This window comes from Capsicum annuum, chromosome 11 (assembly GCF_002878395.1).
Source record: "Capsicum annuum cultivar UCD-10X-F1 chromosome 11, UCD10Xv1.1, whole genome shotgun sequence".
NCBI lineage: Eukaryota > Viridiplantae > Streptophyta > Magnoliopsida > Solanales > Solanaceae > Capsicum > Capsicum annuum.
This window is the reverse complement of record NC_061121.1, coordinates 44,114,580-44,134,981: the sequence shown is the minus strand read 5'-3', so window position 1 is coordinate 44,134,981 and position 20,402 is coordinate 44,114,580. Positions and strand designations below refer to the sequence as shown.

The 20,402-nt window shown below is 35.7% G+C and overlaps 1 pseudogene; it reads left to right on the top strand.

The window, feature by feature from the left end:
* LOC107847107 overlaps nt 1-19,199 on the top strand; it is a 36,411-nt pseudogene extending 17,212 nt beyond the window's left edge.
* The last annotated feature ends 1,203 nt before the right edge of the window (nt 19,200-20,402 follow it).

The window sequence follows — 20,402 nt, the reverse complement described above, 5'->3', positions numbered from 1 at the left end:
AACCAAAATAAATAACATAATATGAAAGACATAGACCTTCTGGAATAAAGAAGTCTCACCAATTGTACACATTATTGTAGTCTGAAAACTCTATGGCTTAGCAAGGCTTCTGACTGAGCGTTAGACCCTAGAGGTTGGGGGTCAATACAATTGTACTGGTACACCGAGAAACCCAAAATAAAGATAATATATAAATAAAATAGTTGAGAGCTAGTCATAAACATTGTGAAAGATATAATTTCTAAACACATGGGGATTTTTGAAAAAATAAAATCTTTCTGTCATTGTAGTTTCTAATCTTTGTATTATTTCTGAGTTAGGTGGCACTACCCTACAAGTCTGATATTCCATGGGCTATATGGAATCCGTCATTGATTCGGTGGGGAAGCCCCCAACCAAAGTGTACCGAAAGGGTTGGAGTGTTTGAGTCTGATACACCATAAGGCACTAGGCCAACGTATAATAATATACCCAGAACGACAAATCACGGTTTTGGGCAATGAGTTATCTAAAATCGTACCTTCTTCAGGGAACCACCTAAGCTCTCTTATAACCAATTTTAGTCTATTTTGAAACATGCACCATTCTAGTTTCAAAATATGAAAATCTAATTTCAAACATGCATTCTATCCTGTTCTAAATTACCATGGCATTATCTGAGTTGGTGTCATCACACCAAGTTGAGCCTTAGAGCGTATTTGGTAAAGCAAAAATTCGAGTCTCAATGTTTCAAAAATATCTTCCCAAGTATGAATACTTTGAATCATGTGGAAATTTATTTGATCATGAATTAAGATCATAGAGGTCCTCTAACTCAACGACGAGTTGAAAGCTTTCCTATCAGTCTTAGTGAGCGTCAAAACTTTTGTCAACTTCAATCGACCATAACTTTTTATATATATGGAATAAGAGGACCTACTATATATCAAATGAAATATCTTTGAATTATCTTTCTAACGATATCATTATTGTCAAAAATCTGATATTTGAGTAAAGAGTTATACCGATTTTACTCTAGCATGTCAGACTGTGAAACTGAGTGAAGGCACTTATGATAAGCTGTCACTAGCGTGACTACCTATCACCAAAGTCATCATCCCTGGGTAGATTTCTATCCCTGGTGATGACATTTTATGACAAGCCATCACGCCCATGACGACCTACCACCAATGTCGTCAACCTTAACCATAAACTCAAAATTTCACCCATTTGTGACGACATTTCATTACGACATATCACCAACTTGATGACTTGTCACGGATGTCGTCAGCTATTTTTTTTCAGCGGTTGAAGGATGTTTTTACAAGGGTATTTTGGTCTTTTCCCACCTTTTAGAGGTCTCTGTAATATGAGGAACCCCATTCAAACCCTAATTCCTTCATCTACTCTTCCAATTATCATAAGAGAAAATATCAAGGGTTTCAATTGAAGAACCCTAATCTTCCAAAAATTCATCCATAATTATTCAAGATTTCTTCAAGAATTAAGTTCCTCATAGTGTGGGCTTCGAGAATTATTTATTACAAGTGTGGATAAAGTCTCAAGCATTAGAATTCATCTAATTTCAAAGATTAAGGTATGTAGATGTTGATTCTTCGATCCCTTTCATCTAAGAAGCTCAAGAACCATTTTCAAAAGTCCAAAATTTTTATGTTTATGAGTCAGTAATGGTACGCATAAGTTGAAATTGATGTTACATGTGTTGTTGAGTTTTGATTCATGTTTATTTACAAGATTCATAAGCCTTGACCCTAGTAGGTGGAATCCATGTGATATTTGTAATGAATATTCCTTATGTTACTTTCTATGTGACGTGTTCATGTCAAATGGGTGTAGAAATGGTTGAATAAATGAAGCATGTTCCCCCTAGGTTTGATAAAAATCTTAGGTGTAGCATAAGGGACATTGTAGCATGTTGAGATGAAACTCCAAATTGTGAGTTAGTTTATGCATGCCTAATGTTTGATAAAATGCCCAAGTGAATGAATTATTCCATGGTAGTAGGAAATCCCTAAATAAGTGTGAACCCATGCATGTCTAGTGTTTGTTGAAGGACCTTAGTGAATAAGTGGGGATGTGATGGTAGTAAATTTTACAATTATATGCTCTGGATATATGCTAAGTTTCTAATACATGTCAAGTTGTTAGCAAGTAAGTTATGACATGATAGTATGAATTTTCCCCAAGCCATGTGATATCCAAACTTAAATCAAAACTGATTTAGGTATGAAATAGTTGAGGTAAAACCTTGTTGAATGGAGTACGATCAAGTAGCATGTTTCCCCTATGTTATTATATGATTGTGATTCAGAGATTCTTAAAGTGTTCCCCTGAATGCTTGTAATGATGAATGATTGATTGTGGTGATGACTAGTCAAGAATAATTATGCTTTACTTTTATGTTATCGAGTCCTGGGGGTATTTATACCCAATAATAGAGCTGTTGTCTAAAGCCCGTGTCAGTTTCTCGATAATTTCAGTCGAGTCATAATTCTCAGAACTCATTGAACTATAGAACTCTGTATCCTCAAATAAGTGCAAAACTTAAGAAAGCTCATAATCTCAGTTATCTCAGTAATTTCTGTATCGCTAGTAATCTAGCCTTAGTCCTGTAATCAGCTCTGATATAATAGTATTAAACTGATTCAATTCTAATCTCAGAAGCAATTCTAGTAATCTATTCAAGCTTAGTATCGTTAGACAGATATCATGATTCGATACCTTTTTCATTAGATATGGAACTAAGTAATATCAGCGTAACTCAGTCAGATCTTTTGAGAAACATGATCAGTATCAGATTTAGTTTAGTCGTGTTCAGTTAAGATTTCAGTTCAGAGTCTTTCAGTTGGGAGTAAAAACTAGCACCAAGCGAGGGAAGGGATGGCGGCTCCCCATTTAAGAGGATGAGTCATTAGGTACAATCCCTGAACACTAGAATTATATAGCCAACACAGGATGCAGGGTCCCCGTCAGTAGTGGCTATCACTGTCAGAGAGGTTTGACTATTATATTACCTTAGGCTAACTTTTTGTATCATCCTGTTAGAGAGGCTTGACCAGAGAGGTCTTTACCCGTGGCACAGTATTGACACCCTTCCAGCTGGGGTTACAAGTTGGTCCCCACCTATGGTAGGTTGGGGCATGTCAATTAAGTAACTACTTTCCACAGTTTCAGTTTCAGTATCAATCTTTAAAAATCAGGATTGTGTGGTACAATCGTCAATCTCAGTGAGGAACTCAGATAGTTCTATTAATTCATGGACCATCCCATCAGATAGGCTTAGTCTCACATATAGATTCTTATTATCATGTCTAGAGATCTCCCATCGGATAGGATTGATCTCCATCACAGATTCTGTTGAGTATTCTTGTTGTAAGATTCGAACATGATCATACCTCTTATCGTTGATAATCGTTTCGGGAATAATTTGTTAGAAAAGTTGATATTTAATACTATCAGTCGAAAGTAGTAAGCTCAGAGTTCAATCCTCAATATAAGTACATCCAAACTCTCAGTTATCAATATCAGAGGAGTCATTGATTTAGTATCTTAGTGTGAGTAGTGAGTTCAGTCTGTAATAAAGTGGTACCCGAGTTTCAGTATCTAGAGTTGCGGTGATTGTGTTCATGGTCTGTGCATTCATGTATATGCTCTCATGTGGCATCTTCATGATTATTCAGTTTAGATATTGTGCATGCATGAGCCCTTGCATTAGCCTACCTCGTCAACATACTCGGTACATTTTTGTATTGACGCATTTGCGCTATAGTGTTTTATTTGACAGTTAGGTTCAGAGGCACAAGATCCAGAGTATCCTCAATAGTGCAATACCAGTCAGCAGCAGTAGCAGTGAGTCCTCTTCTTTCAAGGATGAATTTTAGTTTAATATTATTACTTCAGTCTTTGTTTATTTTCAGTTGATGGAGTAAGTCGGGGACCTGTCCCATCAACTCCGTAGTTCAGATAGTTTAGAGCCTTTTCAGATGGATGTATTAGTATTTAGTTTTCTGTATTATGATTATTCATAGATGTGTTGAACCTTATCGCTAGTTTTTTCATTTATTTCAGATATTATGCAGTGTACAGGTACAGATATCAGTAAAGGGTTTGTTTGTGGTACTTCGGGGTCATAAGCACCGTGTGACATCACGGGATAGGATCTCAGGGCATTACAGGAAAATATATAATGAAATGGAATCATGGTCATAATGCTAAACTCAATTTATATGTGAAAGTTAAGCGCAACAACAACTAGACAATGTCTGAACCAGTCTACAAAATCTATACTACATCTAAAATAACAACTGTCTGAAACTGGGACAAGGCCCCCCGTGGAACTACACTAAACCAAAATAAATAACATAATATGAAATACATAGACCTTCTGGAATAAAGAAGGCTCACTAATTGCAGACATTATTATTGTCAGGAAACTCTACGGCTTAGCAGGGCTTCTGAACTGAGCTTTAGACCCTGGAGGTTGGGGTCAATACAATTTTACTGGTACGCAGAGCAATCCAAAATAAAGATTTTATATAAATGAAATAGTTGAGAGCTAGTTGACATTTTATGACAAGCCATCACGCCCATGATGGCCTATCACCAATATCGTCAACCTTAACAAAAAACATAAAATTTCACCCTTTTGTGATGACATTTTATAATGACTTATCACCAACTTGATGACTTGTCACGAATGCTGTCAGCTATTTTTTTCAGTGGTTTAAGGATATTTTGCAAGGGTATTTTGGTCTTTTCCTACCTTTTGCAGGTCTCTGTAAATATGAGGAACTCCATTCAAACCCTAATTCCTTCATCTACTCTTCCAATTATCTTATGAGAAAATATCTAGGTTTTCAATTGAAGAACCCTAATCTTCCAAAAATTCATCCATAGTTTTTCAAGATTTCTTCAAAAATTAAGTTCCTCATAGTGTGGGCTTCGAAAATTATTTATTACAAGTGCGGATAGAGTCTCAAGCATTTGAATTCATCTAATTTCAAAGATTAAGGTGTGTAGATGTTAATTCTTGGGTCCCTTTCATCCAAGAAGCTCAAGAACCCTTTTCAAAACTCAAAATTTTTTATGTTTATGAGTTATTAATGATTTGTATGAGTTGAAATTGATGTTACATGTGTTGTTGAGTTTTGCTTCATGTTTATTTACAAGATTCATGAGGCGTGAACCTAGTAGGTGGAATCCATGTGATATTTGTGATGAATCTTCCTTATGTTGCATTTTCTGTGATGTCTTCATGTCAAATTGGTGTAGAAATGGTTGAATAAGCCAAGCATGTTCCCCCTAGGTTTGATGAAAAGGTTACGTGAAGCATAAGGGACATTGTAGCATGTTGAGGATGAAATTTCAAATTATGAGTTAGTTTATGCATGCCTAATGTTTTCTAAACTGCCCAACTGAATGAATTATTCCATGGTAGTAGGAATTCCCTAAATAAGTATGAACCCGTGCATGTCTACTGTTTATTGAAGGACCTTAGTGAATAAGTGGAGATGTGATGGTACTAAATTCCCCAATTATATGCTCTTGATATATGCTAAATTTCTAATACATGCCAATTGGTTAGCAAGTAAGTTATGACATGATAGTATGTAGTTTCCCCAAGTCATGTGATATCCAAACACAAATCAAGACTGATTTAGGTATGAAATAGTTGAGGTAACACCTTGTTGAATGGAGTACGATCTAGTATCATATTTCCCCTATGTTATTATATGATTGTGATTCAGAGATGCTTAAAGTGGCCCCCTGAATTATTGTGATGATGAATGAATGATTGTGGTGATGACTAGTCAAGAATGATTATGCTTTACTTTTATGTTATCGAGTCCTGGGGGTTTTTATACCCGATAATAGAGATATTTTTTAGAGCCCATGTCAGTTTCTCGATAATTTTAGTTGATTCATGATTCTCAGAACTCAGTGAACTATAGAACTCTGTATCCTTAGACAAGGGCAAAACTTAAGAAAGCTCAGTACTCTCAGTTATCTCAGTAATTTCTATATCGCTAGTAATCTAGCCTCAATCCTGTAATTAGCTCTGATATAATAGTATTCAAGTGATTCAATTCTAATCTCAAAAGTGATTCTAGTAATCTATTCAAGCTCAGTATCGTTAGTCAGATACCATGATTCGATACCTTTGTCATAAGATACGGAACTAAGTAATTTCAGCATAACTCAGTCAGATCTTTGAGAAACATAATCAGTATCAGATTTAGTTTAGTTGTGTTCAGTTAAGATTTAAGTTCAGAGTCTTTCAGTTGGGAATAAAAACTAGCACCAAGCAAGGGAAGGGATGGCGGCTCCCTATTTAAGAGGCTGAGTCAATAGGAACAATCCCTGAACCCTAGAATTGCATAGCCAACATAGGATGCAGGAGTCCCCATCAGTAGGGGCTATCACCGTCAGAGAGGTTTGACTATTATATTACCTTAGGCTAACTTTCTGCGAGGGTCATCCTATTAAAAAGGCTTGACCAGAAAGGTCTTTACCCGTGGCACAGTATTGACACGCTTCCAGGTGGAGTTATAGGTTGGTCCCCACCTGTGGTAGGTTGGGGCATGCCAATTAAGTAACTACTTTCCACAGCTGTAGTTTCAGTATCAATCTTTAAAAATCAGGATTGTGTGGTACAGTCGACTATCTTAGTAAGGAATAGAGATAGTTCCATTAATTCATGGACCATCCCGTCAGATAGGCTTGGTCTCATATATAGATTCTTATTATCATGTCTAGAGATCTCCTATCGGATAGGCTTGATCTCCATCTTAGATTCTGTTGAGTATTCTTCTTGTAAGATTTGAACATGATCATACCTCTTATCATTGGTAATCGCTTCTGGAATAATTTGTTAGAAAAGTTGATCTTTAATTCTTTCAGTCGAAACTAGTAAGATCAGAATTCAGTCCTTACTGTAAGTACATCCAGACTCTCAATTATCAGTTTCAGATGAGTCAGAGATTCAGTATCTTAGTGCCAGTAGTGAGTTCAGTCTTTAATAAAGTGGTATCCGAGCTTCAGTATCTAGTGTTGCGGTGATTGTGTTCATGGTCTGTCCATTTATTTATTTGCTCTCTTGTGGCATCTTTATGATTATTAAGTTTAGATATTGTGCATGCATGAGCCCTTGCATTAGCCTACCTCGTCTACATACTAGGTACATTTCTGTACAGATGCATTTGCACTATAGTATTTTATTTGACACCATAGGTTTAGAGGCACAGGATCCAGAGTATCCTCAGCAGTTCAATCTCGGTCAGCAGCAGTAGTAGTGAGTCCTCTTGTTTCAAGGAAGAATTTTAGTTTAGTATTATTGCTACAGCCGTTGTTTATTTTAGTTGATGGAGTAAGTTGGGGACCTATCCCATCAACTCCGTAGTTCAGATAGTTTAGAGGTATTTCTGATGGATGTATTAGTATTCATTTTTCTGTATGATGAGTTTTCATGGATGTGTTGAACCTTATGGCTAGTTATTGCATTTATTTCATATATTATGTTGTGTACAAGTACAGATATCAGTAAAGGGTTAGCGTGTGGTCCTTCGGTGTCATAAGCACCGTGTGACATCACAGGATGGGATCTCGGGGCATTAAAGGAAAATACATATTGAAATGGAATCATGGTCATAAGTCTAAACTCAATTTATAATATGAAAGTAAAGCCAAACAATAACTAGACAATGTCTGAACCAGTCTACAAAATCTCTTGTACATCTAAAATAACAACAATCTGAAACTGGGACAAGGACCCCAGTGGACCTAAACCAAAAATAAATAACATAATATGAAAGACATAGACCTTTTATAATAAATAAGGTTCACCAATTGCACACATTATTGTTGTCTGAAAACTCTACGGCTTAGCAGGCTTCTGAACTGAGCTTTAGACCCTGGAGGTTGGGGGTCAATATAATTGTACTGGTACGCAGAGAAATCCAAAATAATGCTTTTATATAAATGAAATAGTTGAGATCTAGTCATAAACATCATGAAAGATATAATTTCTAAACACATGGGCATTTTTGAAAACATAAAATCTTTCTGTCATTGCAGTATCTAATATTTGTATTACTTCTGAGTTAGGTGGCACTCCCCTACAAGTCTGATATTCCATGGGCTAAATGGAATCCATCATTGACTTGGCGGGGAAGCCCCCAACCGATGTGTGCCACAAGGGTTGGAGTGTCTGAGTCTGATACACCACTGGGCACTAGGCCAATGTATAATAATATACCCAGAACGACAAATCACGGTTTTGGGAAATGAGTTGTTTGAACTCGTACCTTCTTTAGGGAACTACCTAACCTCTCTTATACCCAATTTTAGTCTATTTTGAAACATGCATTATTCTAGTTTCTAAATATGAAAATCTAATTTCAAACATGCATTCTATCCTATTCTGAATTACCATGGCATTATCTGAGTTGGTGTCCTCACACTAAGTTGAGCCTTGGAGAGTATTGTGTAAAGCGAAAATCCGAGTCTAAATGTTTTAGAAATATCTTCCAAAGTATGAATACTTTGAAACATTTGGGAATCTATTTGATCAGGAATTAAGATCATAGAGGTCCCCTATTTCAAGGACGAGTTGAAAGCTTTCGTATCGTTCTTAGTGAGCATTAAAAATTTGGTCAACTTAAATCGACCATAACTCTTTATATATATCGAATCAGAGGACCTACTATATATCAAATTAAATATATTTGAATTATCTTTCTAACGATACCGTTATTGTCAAAATCCGATATTTGAGTAAAGAGTTATACCCATTTTACTCTAGCATATCAAGCTGAGAAACTGAGTAAAGATATTTGTTATAAGCTGTCACTAGTGTGAGGACCCATCACCAATGTCGTCATCCCTGGGAAAATTTCTATCCCTGGTGATGACATTTTATGACAAGACATCACGCCCATGACGGCCTATCACCAATATCGTCAACCTTAGCCAAAAACTCAAAATATCACCCTTTTGTGAAGACATTTCATGACGACTTATCACCAACTTGATGGCTTGTCACGGATGTCATCAGCTATTTTTTTCAGCGATTTAAGGATATTTTTGCAAGGATATTTTGGTATTTTCCCACCTTTTGGAGGTCTCTGTAAATATGAGGAACCCCATTCAAACCCTAATTCCTTCATCTACTCTTCCAATTATTTTAAGAGAAAGTATCTAGGGTTTCAATTGAAGAACCCTAATCTTCCAAAAATTCATCAATAATTTTTCAAGATTTCTTCAAAAATTAAGTTCCTCATAGTGTGGGCTTCAATCATTATTTATTAAAAGTGTGGATAGAATCTAAAGCATTAGAATTCATCTAATTTCAAAGATTAAGGTATGTAGATGTTGATTCTTGGATCCCTTTCATCCAAGAAGCTCAAGAACCCTTGTCAAAACTCAAAAAATTTTATGTTTATGAGTTATTAATGATTTTATGTGCTGAAATTGATGTTACATGTGTTGTTGAGTTTTGATTCATGTTGATTACAAGATTCATGAGCCTTGACCCTATTAGGTGGAATCCATGTGATATTTGTCATGAATCTTCCTTATATTGCTTTCTATGTGATTTGTTCAAGTCAAATGGATGTAGAAATGGTTGAATAAGCGAAGCAAGTTCCCCCTATTTTTGATAAAAGGCTTAGGTGAAGCATAATGGCCATTGTAGCATGTTGAAGATGAAACTCCAAATTGTGAGTTATTTTATGCATGCCTAGTGTATGATAAAATGCCCAAGTGAATGAATTATTCTATGGTAGTAGGAAATCCCTAAATAAGTGTGAACCCGTGCATGTCTAGTGTTTGTTGAAGGACCTTAGTGAATAAGTGGAGATGTCATGGTAGTAAATTCCCCAACTATATGCTATTGATTTTTGCTAAGTTTCTAATAAATGCCAAGTGGTTAGCAAGTAAGTCATGACATGATAGTATGAAGTTTCCCCAAGCCATGTGATATCCAAACACAAATCAAGACTAATTTAGGTATGAAATAGTTGAGGTAAAACCTTGTTGAATGGAGTACGATCTAGTATCATGTTTCCCCTATGTTATTATATGATTGTGATTAAGAGATGCTTAAAGTGACCCCCTGAATTCTTGTGATGATTAATGAATGATTGTTGTGATGACTAGTCAAGAATCATTATGCTTAACTTTTATGTTATCGAGTCCTGAGGGTATTTATACCCGATAATAGAGTTGTTGTCCAAAGCCCGTGTCAGTTTCTCGATAATTTCAGTCGAGTCATAATTCTCAAAACTCAGTGAACTATAGAACTCTGCAACCTTAGACAAGTGCAGAACTTAAGAAAACTCAGTAATCTCAGTTATCTTTGTAATTTCTGTATCGCTAGTAATCTAGCCTCGGTCTTGTAATCAGCTTTGATATAATAGTATTCAAATGATTCAATTCTAATCTCATAAGTGATTTTAGTAATCTATTAAAGGTCAGTATCGTTAGTCAGATATCATGATTTGTTACCTTTTTCATCAGATATGAAACTAAGTAATCTCATCATAACTCAGTCAGATCTTTTGAGAAACATGATCAGTATCAGATTTAGTTTATTCCTTTTCAGTTAAGATTTCAGTTCAGAGTTATTCAGTTGGGAGTAAAAACTACACCAAGCGAGGGAAGGGATGGCGGCTCCCCATTGAAAAGGCTGAGTCATTAGGAACAATCCCTGAACACTAGAACTACGTAGCTAGCACAGATGCAGAAGTCCCCGTCAGTAGAGGCTATCACCGTCGGAGAGGTTTGACTGTTATATTACCTTAGGATAACTTTCTCCGAGGGTCATCCTTTTAGAGAGGCTTGACCAGAGAGGTCTTTACCTGTGGCATGGTATTGACACCCTTTCGGCTGGGGTTACAGGTTGGCTTCACCTATGGTATGTTGGGGCATGTCAATTAAGTAACTACTTTCCACAGTTGCAGTTTCAGTATCAATTTTTAAAAATTAGGACTGTGTGGTACAGTCGTCTATCTCATTGAGGAACTCAGATAGTTCCATTGATTCATGAACCATCCCGTCAGATAGGCTTGGTCGCATATATAGATTCTTATTATCATATTTAGAGATCTCCCATCGGATAGGCTTGCTCTCCATCTCAGATTCTATAGAGTATTCTTGTTGTAAGATTAGAACATGATCATACCTCTTATCATTGATAATCATTTCCAGAATAATTTATTAGAAAAGTTGATCTTTAATACTGTCAGTCGAAAGTAGTAAGCTCAGAATTCAATCCTTAATTGAAGTACATCCAGACTCTCAGTTACCATTATCAAAGGAGTCAATGATTCAGTATCTTAGTCTCAGTAGTGAGTTCTGTCTGTAATAAAGTGGTACCAGTTTTTCAGTATCTAGAGTTGCAGTGATTGTGTTCATGGTATGTGCATTCATGTATGTGCTCTCATGTGGCATCTTCATTATTATTCAGTTTAGATATTGTGCATGCATGAGCCCTTGCATTAGCCTACCTCTTCTACATACTCGGTATATTTTTGTACTGACGTATTTGTGCTATAGTGTTTTATTAACATAATAGGTTAAGAGGCACAGGATCCGGAGTATCCTCAGCAGTTCAATACCAGTCAGCCGCAGTAGCTATGAGTCCTCTTCTTTAAAGGATGAATTTTAGTTTACTATTATTGCTTTAGTTTTTGTTTATTTTTAGTTGATGGAGTAAGTTAGGGATCTGTCCCATCAACTCCGTGGTTCCGATAATTTAGAGGCTTTTCAGATAGATGTATTAGTATTCAGTTTTCTGTATTATGAGTTTTCATAGATATGTTGAAACGTATGGCTAGTTTTTGCATTTATTTCAGATATTATGTTGTGTACAAGTACAGATATCAGTAAAGGGTTAGCTTGTGGTCCTTCGGTGTCATAAGCATCGTGTGACATCATAGGATGGGATCTCGGGGCATTACAAGAAAATACATATTGAAATGGAATCATGGTCATAAGTCTAAACTCAATTTATAATATGAAAGTAAAGCCAAACAATGACTAGACAATGTTTGAAACAGTCTATAAAATCTCTTGTACATAAAAAATAACAACTATCTGAAACTGGGACAAGGCCACCAGTGGACCTAAACCAAAATAGATAACATAATATGAAAGACATAGACCTTCTATAATAAATAAGGCTCACTAATTGCACACATTATTGTTGTCTGGAAACTCTATGGCTTAGCAAGGCTTCTGAACTGAGCTTTAGACCCTGGAGGTTGGGGGTCAATACAATTGTACTGGTACGCAGAGCAATCCAAAATAAAGCATTTATATAAATGAAATAGTTGAGATCTAGTCATAAACATCATGAAAGATATAATTTCTAAACACATGGGCATTTTTGAAAACATAAACTCTTTCTGTCACTGCAGTATCTAATATTTTTATTACTTCTGAGTTAGGTGGCAATCCCCTACAAGTCTGATATTCCATGGGATATATGGAATCCGTCATTGACTCGGCAGGGAAGCCCCCAACCCAAGTATACTGCAAGGGTTGGACTGTCTGAGTCTGATACGCCATAGGGAACTAGGCCAACGTATAATAATATACCCAGAACGACATATCACGGTTTTGGGAAATGAGTTGTCTGAACTCGTACCTTCTTCAGGGAACCACCAAACCTCTCTTATACCTAATTTTAGTCTATTTTGAAACATACATCATTCTAGTTTCGAAATCTGAAAATCTAAGTTCAAACATTTATTCTATCCTGTTCTGAATTACCATGGTATTATCTGAGTTGGTGTCCTCTCACTAAGTTGAGCCTTGGAGCGTATTTGGTAAAGTGAAAATCCAAGTCTAAATGTTTCAGAAATATCTTCCTAAGTATAAGTACATTGAATCATGTGGGAATCTATTTGATCATGCTTTAAGATCATAGAGGTCCCCTAACTCAAGGATGAGTTGAAAGTTTTCGTATCGTTCTTAGTGAGCGTAAAAAATTTTGTCAACTTCAATCGACCATAACTCTTTATATATAACGAATTAGAGGAACTACTACATATCAAAAACCGATATTTTAGTAAAGAGTTATACCTATTTTACGCTAGTATGTCGGGCTGAGAAACTGAGTGAAGACATTCATGATAAGCGGTCACTAGGGTGATGACCTATAACCAATGTCGTCATCCCTAGGAATATTTCTATCCCTGGTGATGACATTTTATGACAAGCCATCATTCACATGATGGCCTATCACCAATATCGTTAACCTTAACCAAAAACTCAAAATTTAACCCTTTTGTGACGACATTTCATGACGACTTATCACCAACTTGATGGCTTGTTACGGATGTCGTCATCTATTTTTTTCAGCGGTTTAAGAATGTTTTTGCAAGGGTATTTTGTTTTTTTCCCACCTTTTGGAGGTCTCTGTAAATATGAGGAACCCCATTCGTAATTCCTTCATCTACTCTTCCAATTATCCTAACAGAAAATATCTTGGGTTTCAATTGAAGAACCCTAATCTTCCGAAATTCATCCATAATTTTTCAAGATTTCTTCAAAAATTAAGTTCCTCATAGTGTGGGCTTCGAGAATTATTTATTACAAGTGCGGACAGAGTCTCAAGCATTAGAATTCATCTAATTTAAAAGATTAAGGTATGTAGATTTTGATTCTTGTGTCCTTTTCATCCAAGAAGCTCAAGAACCATTGTCAAAACTCAAAAAATTTTATGTTTATGAGTTATTAATGATTTGTATGAGTTGAAATTGATGTTATATGTGTTGTTGAGTTTTGATTCATGTTTGTTTACAAGATTCATGAGCCTTGACACTAGTTGGTGGAATCCATGTGATATTTGTGATGAATCTTCCTTCTGTTGCTTTCTATGTGATGTGTTAGGGCAAATGGGTGTAGAAATGGTTGAATAAGCGAAGCATCTTCCCCCTAGGTTTGATAAAAAACTTAGGTGAAGCATAAGGGCCATTGCAGCATGTTGAGGATGAAACTCCAAATTGTGAGTTAGTTTATGCATGCCTAGTGTTTTATAAAATGCCCAAGTGAATGAATTATTCCATGGTAGTAGGAAATCCCCAAATAAGTGTGAACCCGTGCATGTCTAGTGTTTGTTGAAGGACCTTAGTGAATAAGTGGAGATGTGATAGTAGTAAATTCCCCAATTATATTCTCTTGATATATGCTAAGTTTCTAATACATGCCAAGTGGTTAGAAAGTAAGTTATGACATGATATTATGAAGTTTCCCCAAGACATGTGATATCCAAACACAAATCAAGATTGATTTAGATATGAAATAGTTGAGGTAAAACCTTGTTTAATGGATTATGATCTAGTATCATGTTTCCCCTATGTTATTATATGATTGTGATTCAGGGATGCTTAAAGTGACCCCCTGAATGCTTGTGATGATGAATGAATGATTGTGGTGATGACTAGTCAAGAATGATTATGCTTAACTTTTATGTTATCGAGTCCTAAGGGTATTTATACCCGATAATAAAGTCGTTGTCTAGAGCCCGTGTCATTTTCTCGATAATTTTAGTTGAGTCATGATTCTCAGAACTCAGTGAACTATAGAACTTTGTATCCTCAGACAAGTGCAGAACTTAAGAAAGCTCAGTAATCTCAGTTATCTCAGTAATTTCTGTATTGCTAGTAATCTAGCCTCAGTCCTGTAATCAGCTATGATATAATAGTATTCAAGTGATTCAATTCTAATCTCAAAATCAATTCTAGTAATCTATTTAAGCTCAGTATCATTAGTCAGACATCATGATTCGATACCTTTTTCATCAGATATGGAACTAAGTAATCTCATCGTAACTCAGTCAGATCTTTTGAGAAACATGATCAGTATCAGATTTAGTTTAGTTCTGTTTAGTTAAGATTTTAGTTCAGAGTTATTCAGTTGGGAATAAAAACTAGCACCAAGCGAGGGAAGGGATGGCGGCTCTCCATTTATGAGGCTGAGTCATTAGGAACAATCCCTGAACTGCGTAGCTAGCACAAGATGCAGAAGTCCCCCTCAGTAGAGGCTATCACCGTTAGAGACGTTTGACTGTTATATTACCTTAGGATAACTTTCTGCGAGGATCATCCCGTTAGAGAGGCTTGAACAGAGAGGTCTTTACCCGTGGCATGGTATTGACACCCTTCCAGCTGGGGTTACAGGTTGGTCTCCACCTGTGGTAGGTTGGGGCATGCCAATTAAGTAACTACTTTCCGCAGTTGTAGTTTCAGTATCAATCTTTAAATATCAGGACTGTATGGCTCAGTCGTCTATCTCAGTGAGGAACTCTGATAGTTCCATTGATTCATGGACTATCCCATCAGATAGGCTTGGTCACATATATAGATTCTTATTATCATATCTAGAGATCTCCGATCGGATAGGATTTATATCTATCTCATATTCTGTAGAGTATTCTTGTTTTCAGATTTGAACATGATCATACCTCTTATCATTGATAACCGCTTCTGGAATAATTTGTTAGAAAAGTTGATCTTTAATTCTGTCAATCAAAAGTAGTAAGCTCATAATTCAGTCCTTGAAGTAAGTACATCCAGACTCTCAGTTATCAGTATCAGATAAGTCAGTGATTTAGTATCTTAGTGTCAGTACTGAGTTCAGTTTGTAATAAAGTGGTATTCAAGTTTCAGTATCTAGAGTTGCAGTGATTGTGTTCATGGTCTGTGCATTCATGTATGTGCTCTCACGTGGCATCTTCATGGTTATTCAGTTTAGATATTGTGCATGATTGAGCCCTTGCATTAGCCTACCTTTACTACATACTCAGTACATTTTTGTACTGACGCATTTGCGCTATAGTGTTTTATTTGACACCATAGGTTCAGAGGCACAGGATGCAGAGTATCCTCTGCAGTTCAATCCCAGTCATTAGTAGTAGCAGTGAGTCCTCTTCTTTCAAGGATGAATTTTAGTTTACTATTATTGCTTCCGTCTTTGTTTATTTTCAGTTGATGGAGTAAGTTGGGGAACTGTCCTATCAAATCCATAGTTCAGATAGTTTAAAGGCTTTTTAGATAGATGTATTAGTATTCAGTTTTCTGTATTATGAGTTTTCATAGATGTGTTGAACCTTATGGCTAGTTTTTATATTTATTTCAGAAATTATGCAGTGTACAGGTACAGATATTAGTAAAGGTTTAGTTTGTGGTCCTTCAGTGTCATAAGCACCGTGTGACATCATGGTATGGGATCTCGGGGTGTTACAGGAAAATACATATTGAAATGGAATCAGGGTCATAAGTCTAAACTCAATTTATAATGTGAAAGTAAAGCCAAACAATAACTAAACAATGTCTGAAACAGTCTACAAAATCTCTACTACATCTAAAATAACAACTGTCTGAAACTTGGACAAGGCCTCAGTGGACCTAAACCAAAAATAAATAACATAATATGAAAGACATAGACCTTCTGGAATAAAGAAGGCTCACCAATTGCATACATTATTGTTTTCTGAAAACTCTACGGCTTAGTAGGGCTTCTAAACTGAGCTTTAGATCCTGGAGGTTGGCGATCAATACAATTGTACTGGTACGCAGAGAAATCCAAAATAAAGATTTTATATAAATAAAATAGTTGAGAGCTAGTCATAAACATCATGAAAGATATAATTTCTAAACACTTGAGCACATTTTAAAACATAAAATCTTTCTGTCATTGCAGTTTCTAATCTTTGTATTACTTCTGAGTTAGGTGTCACTCCCCTACAAGTCTGATATTCCACGGGCTATATGGAATCCATCATTAACTCGGCGGGGAAGCCCCCAACCCAAGTGTGCCACAAGGGTTGGAGTGTCTGAGTTTGATATGCCGCAGGGCACTAGGCCAACGTATAATAATATACCCAGAATGACAAATCACGGTTTTAGGCAATCAGTTATCTCAACTCGTACCTTCTTCAGGGAACCACCTAAGCTCTCTTATACCCAATTTTAGTCTATTTTGAAACATGCATCATTCTATTTTCAAAATCTGAAAATCTAATTTCAAACATGCATTCTATCCTGTTCTGAATTACCTTGGCATTATCTGAGTTGGTGTCATCCCTCCAAGATTTGCAAGTCCTAATTCTGAGACACATTGTACTATGTATGATTCTTTCATGAAAACTCAATTTAGACCAACCAAACATGCAAATAATTTAAGAGATTTCATGTTCTAAAACATAAGTCAAAACTATGCAAGAATCCTTCAAACATATGGTGGTCATGTGCTTTTGGTAAAATCATGCACTCTTTCGTTATATGAATATTTTTAACATTTATCAACATAATTGCCCTCTCTTTCGAAATCAAAATCATAATCCAATTGTAACAATACATAAGTCATTTCATTTCATGCTTTTCAACGATGCATTCAACATAATCCATAGCATATGATAAGTAAAGAAAATCATAATAAGAGAGGAATTTTTACATAAATCATGCTCTCAATTAAATCATCAACCTTAAAATACATGCTTACATATATATAATTTCAAATCAATTTGGGGGAAGGCCTAATGACCTAAAAAATATTATCAAGGCTTCTAAAACATGTTTATAATCATAAATCCAAAATAATTTTCTTAAAATCATGATTTCTAAACCCTTTGCTTAATTAAAAGAAGATTTCTATGCCATGAGATTTTAGAAAAAACCCACATACCTTAAATTAGAAGCTTTTGAATGAAATCTAGCTTTTGGGATGCTATACATATGATTGATGGGTGTTTCTTGTAGCCCTCATAATGGAAATTCTGAATCTTGAAGAATTAAGGAAAACCCACGGTTAAATCTTGAGATATATTGATCTTTGGATTGAAACTCTAAGGAGTGTTCATGGTGGTTTTAAGAGAAAATAATGTTATTTTGGTGTTTGGAGGATTTAATCCCATGTTATGGCTGAATAGGGGTGGAAAATACCACTTTTGCCCTTAAAAACGCGAAAACGGCACCTGGAAATTGGGTGCGTGTGTCGCATGCTAATCGCGAATGCTACTATCACCGACACAAAAATGGCCATAACTTTTCTCTTGGGTATCAGATTTTGGAGAAATTGGTATCGTTGGAAAGATAATCAGAAGATCATTCATTTGATATATAGTAAGCCATCTAATTCGTTATATACAAAGCTTTATAGTCGATTGAAGTTAACCCAAGTTTTGATGCTCACTCTTACTCGAATGATAGGAAAGCTTTCAACTTGACCTTGATTTTGGGGACCTCTATCATCTCAATTCATGCTCAAATAGATTCCCACACTACATAATTGATTAACATACCAAATTTTCATAGAATTTATGGCTTTTTGATCATCTACACATAGAAACGACGACTTTCGTTCTAACCCAAAATGCAGGGTGTTATAGATGTTAATTTGTTATGCTGTAGGTGGTGGAATGATTTGAATTTCCTGAACATAGTTCCATACACTATAGAGAGTAGTTGAAAGCTACTTTTGGGAATTAGGAGTACACTTTGAACGTCAATATTCCCTGGCTTGCATCTTGCTCGTTAAGACCATAGCAATGATTTCAATTGTGGATGACACCTACGATTCTTATGGTACAACAAAAGAACTTACCAAAGACACAGATGTCATACAAAAGTAAGGATACATACACAGATGTCATACAAAAGTAAGGACTCATCAATTCACTTCCTGAAAAGATTAAACCGTGCTTTGGATCATTATATTTAATTTAAATGCATAAATTTACCTTGGCTTTGTTACCTTACAGATGGGATATTAAAGAAATTGACCGCCTACCGGATTACATGAAAATTAGCTATAAAGCTCTTTTAGATCTTTATGAGGATTATGAAAAAGAAATGTCTAGCAATGGAAAATCTCATCTTGTTTATTACGCTAAATAAAGAGTGAGTCTCAATGACCTAACTATCAATTCACATTTTTCCTCGATCACGTCATTTTGTGAATATGAACTAGAAGCAATTGAGTTAAAATTTTCTAACACTTTGAATTCGTATGGTTGGTGTTCTCAGATGAAAGAATTGGTAAAAAGTTATAATATTGAGGCAAAATGGTTTATCGAAGGACATATGCCACGTGCTTCTGAATACCTACGCAATGCACTTATAACTACCACTTACTACTTTCTACCCACAACATCATTTTCGGGAATGAAGTATGCTAAGGAGCAAGAATTTGAGTGATTGTGTGACAATATGCTGAGTTATTGATGACATATCCACATACGAGGTATGAGACTATGAGTTGTATCTCATAAAGTCATAATATTACATGATATTTGAATAAATAGAATGTTGTGTTAACAATTAAAGCACTATAAAAGCTAACGCCTAACTAACCTCCTTTGCTGGTCGAGAAAAACAGGGGACAACTTTCAACAAGAATTGAGTGTTAAATGAGAGATTATAATTTACATTTTTTAATTTAAAACACTAGATAGAGTATCTAGTGGGTTTTTATTAAAATAATAATAAAGTCCACAATAGGTAAAAGTACAAGCAATGGAGGCTAAACCTTATTGTACCAATCGTAATGAGGTGATGAACCTCTACTAATAACAAGGATACAAAATATAAGAGCAAGACAGAACTAGGTATTCTATGATCATCAAAGAGTTTGTTATACACTCTATGATGATATTGCAAATGAGGATGCTTAAATAATGTAAAAATATAAAAGCCAGGAAGAAAGTTTTGTTATCAACTTCAAATTTCTTTGTATGAATGTATGAATTTAAAATGATAGATTGCCCATTTAAAGTAACCTAAAGTCTTTTCCTCTTGCCTTCCTCATCAAATAAGTCCAACCAAATTTGATATTTCATCATTTCTTCTTGAATTTAGTGGATTCTTTTGAAGCTATTGACACTACTGTATGATTTTGCTTTGCTAGTCGCATCGGCAGATGTCTTGGCAAAATCTCCATAATTACTCTACCATCCCAACTGTGCTGCCTTCCATGTGTCTTATTTTTTTGTTTTTGTTGCTACTACTTCTTCGATGTCTTGTCGAGATATCTCCATCCCTAGCCACTTGAGAAAATTAAAGCAAAGGTGTCTTTTAAGTCTTGAATGAAGGATTGGTGACAATGACCAACTTAAAGGGTTAAACATCATTAGGAAACTTGATAGTTAACTGTGGACTCGATAATTAATATTTTTAAAACTTTCTAATCTTTTCAAAAATACAGACCAACCCACACACCCTTCAATTCAAATCAACTATCTTTCTCTTGTTTCTCTCGACAACTTCTCTCAACTCTCTCCCAACCAACAGTTCTGCAAAATTCTCCCTTCAATCCCTGGTGACTTCAACCTCCGACAATAAATAGTCAGGCGAGTTCCCTTTTGACTTTCTACCGTCAATTGATGTGAAGACTTCTCCGAT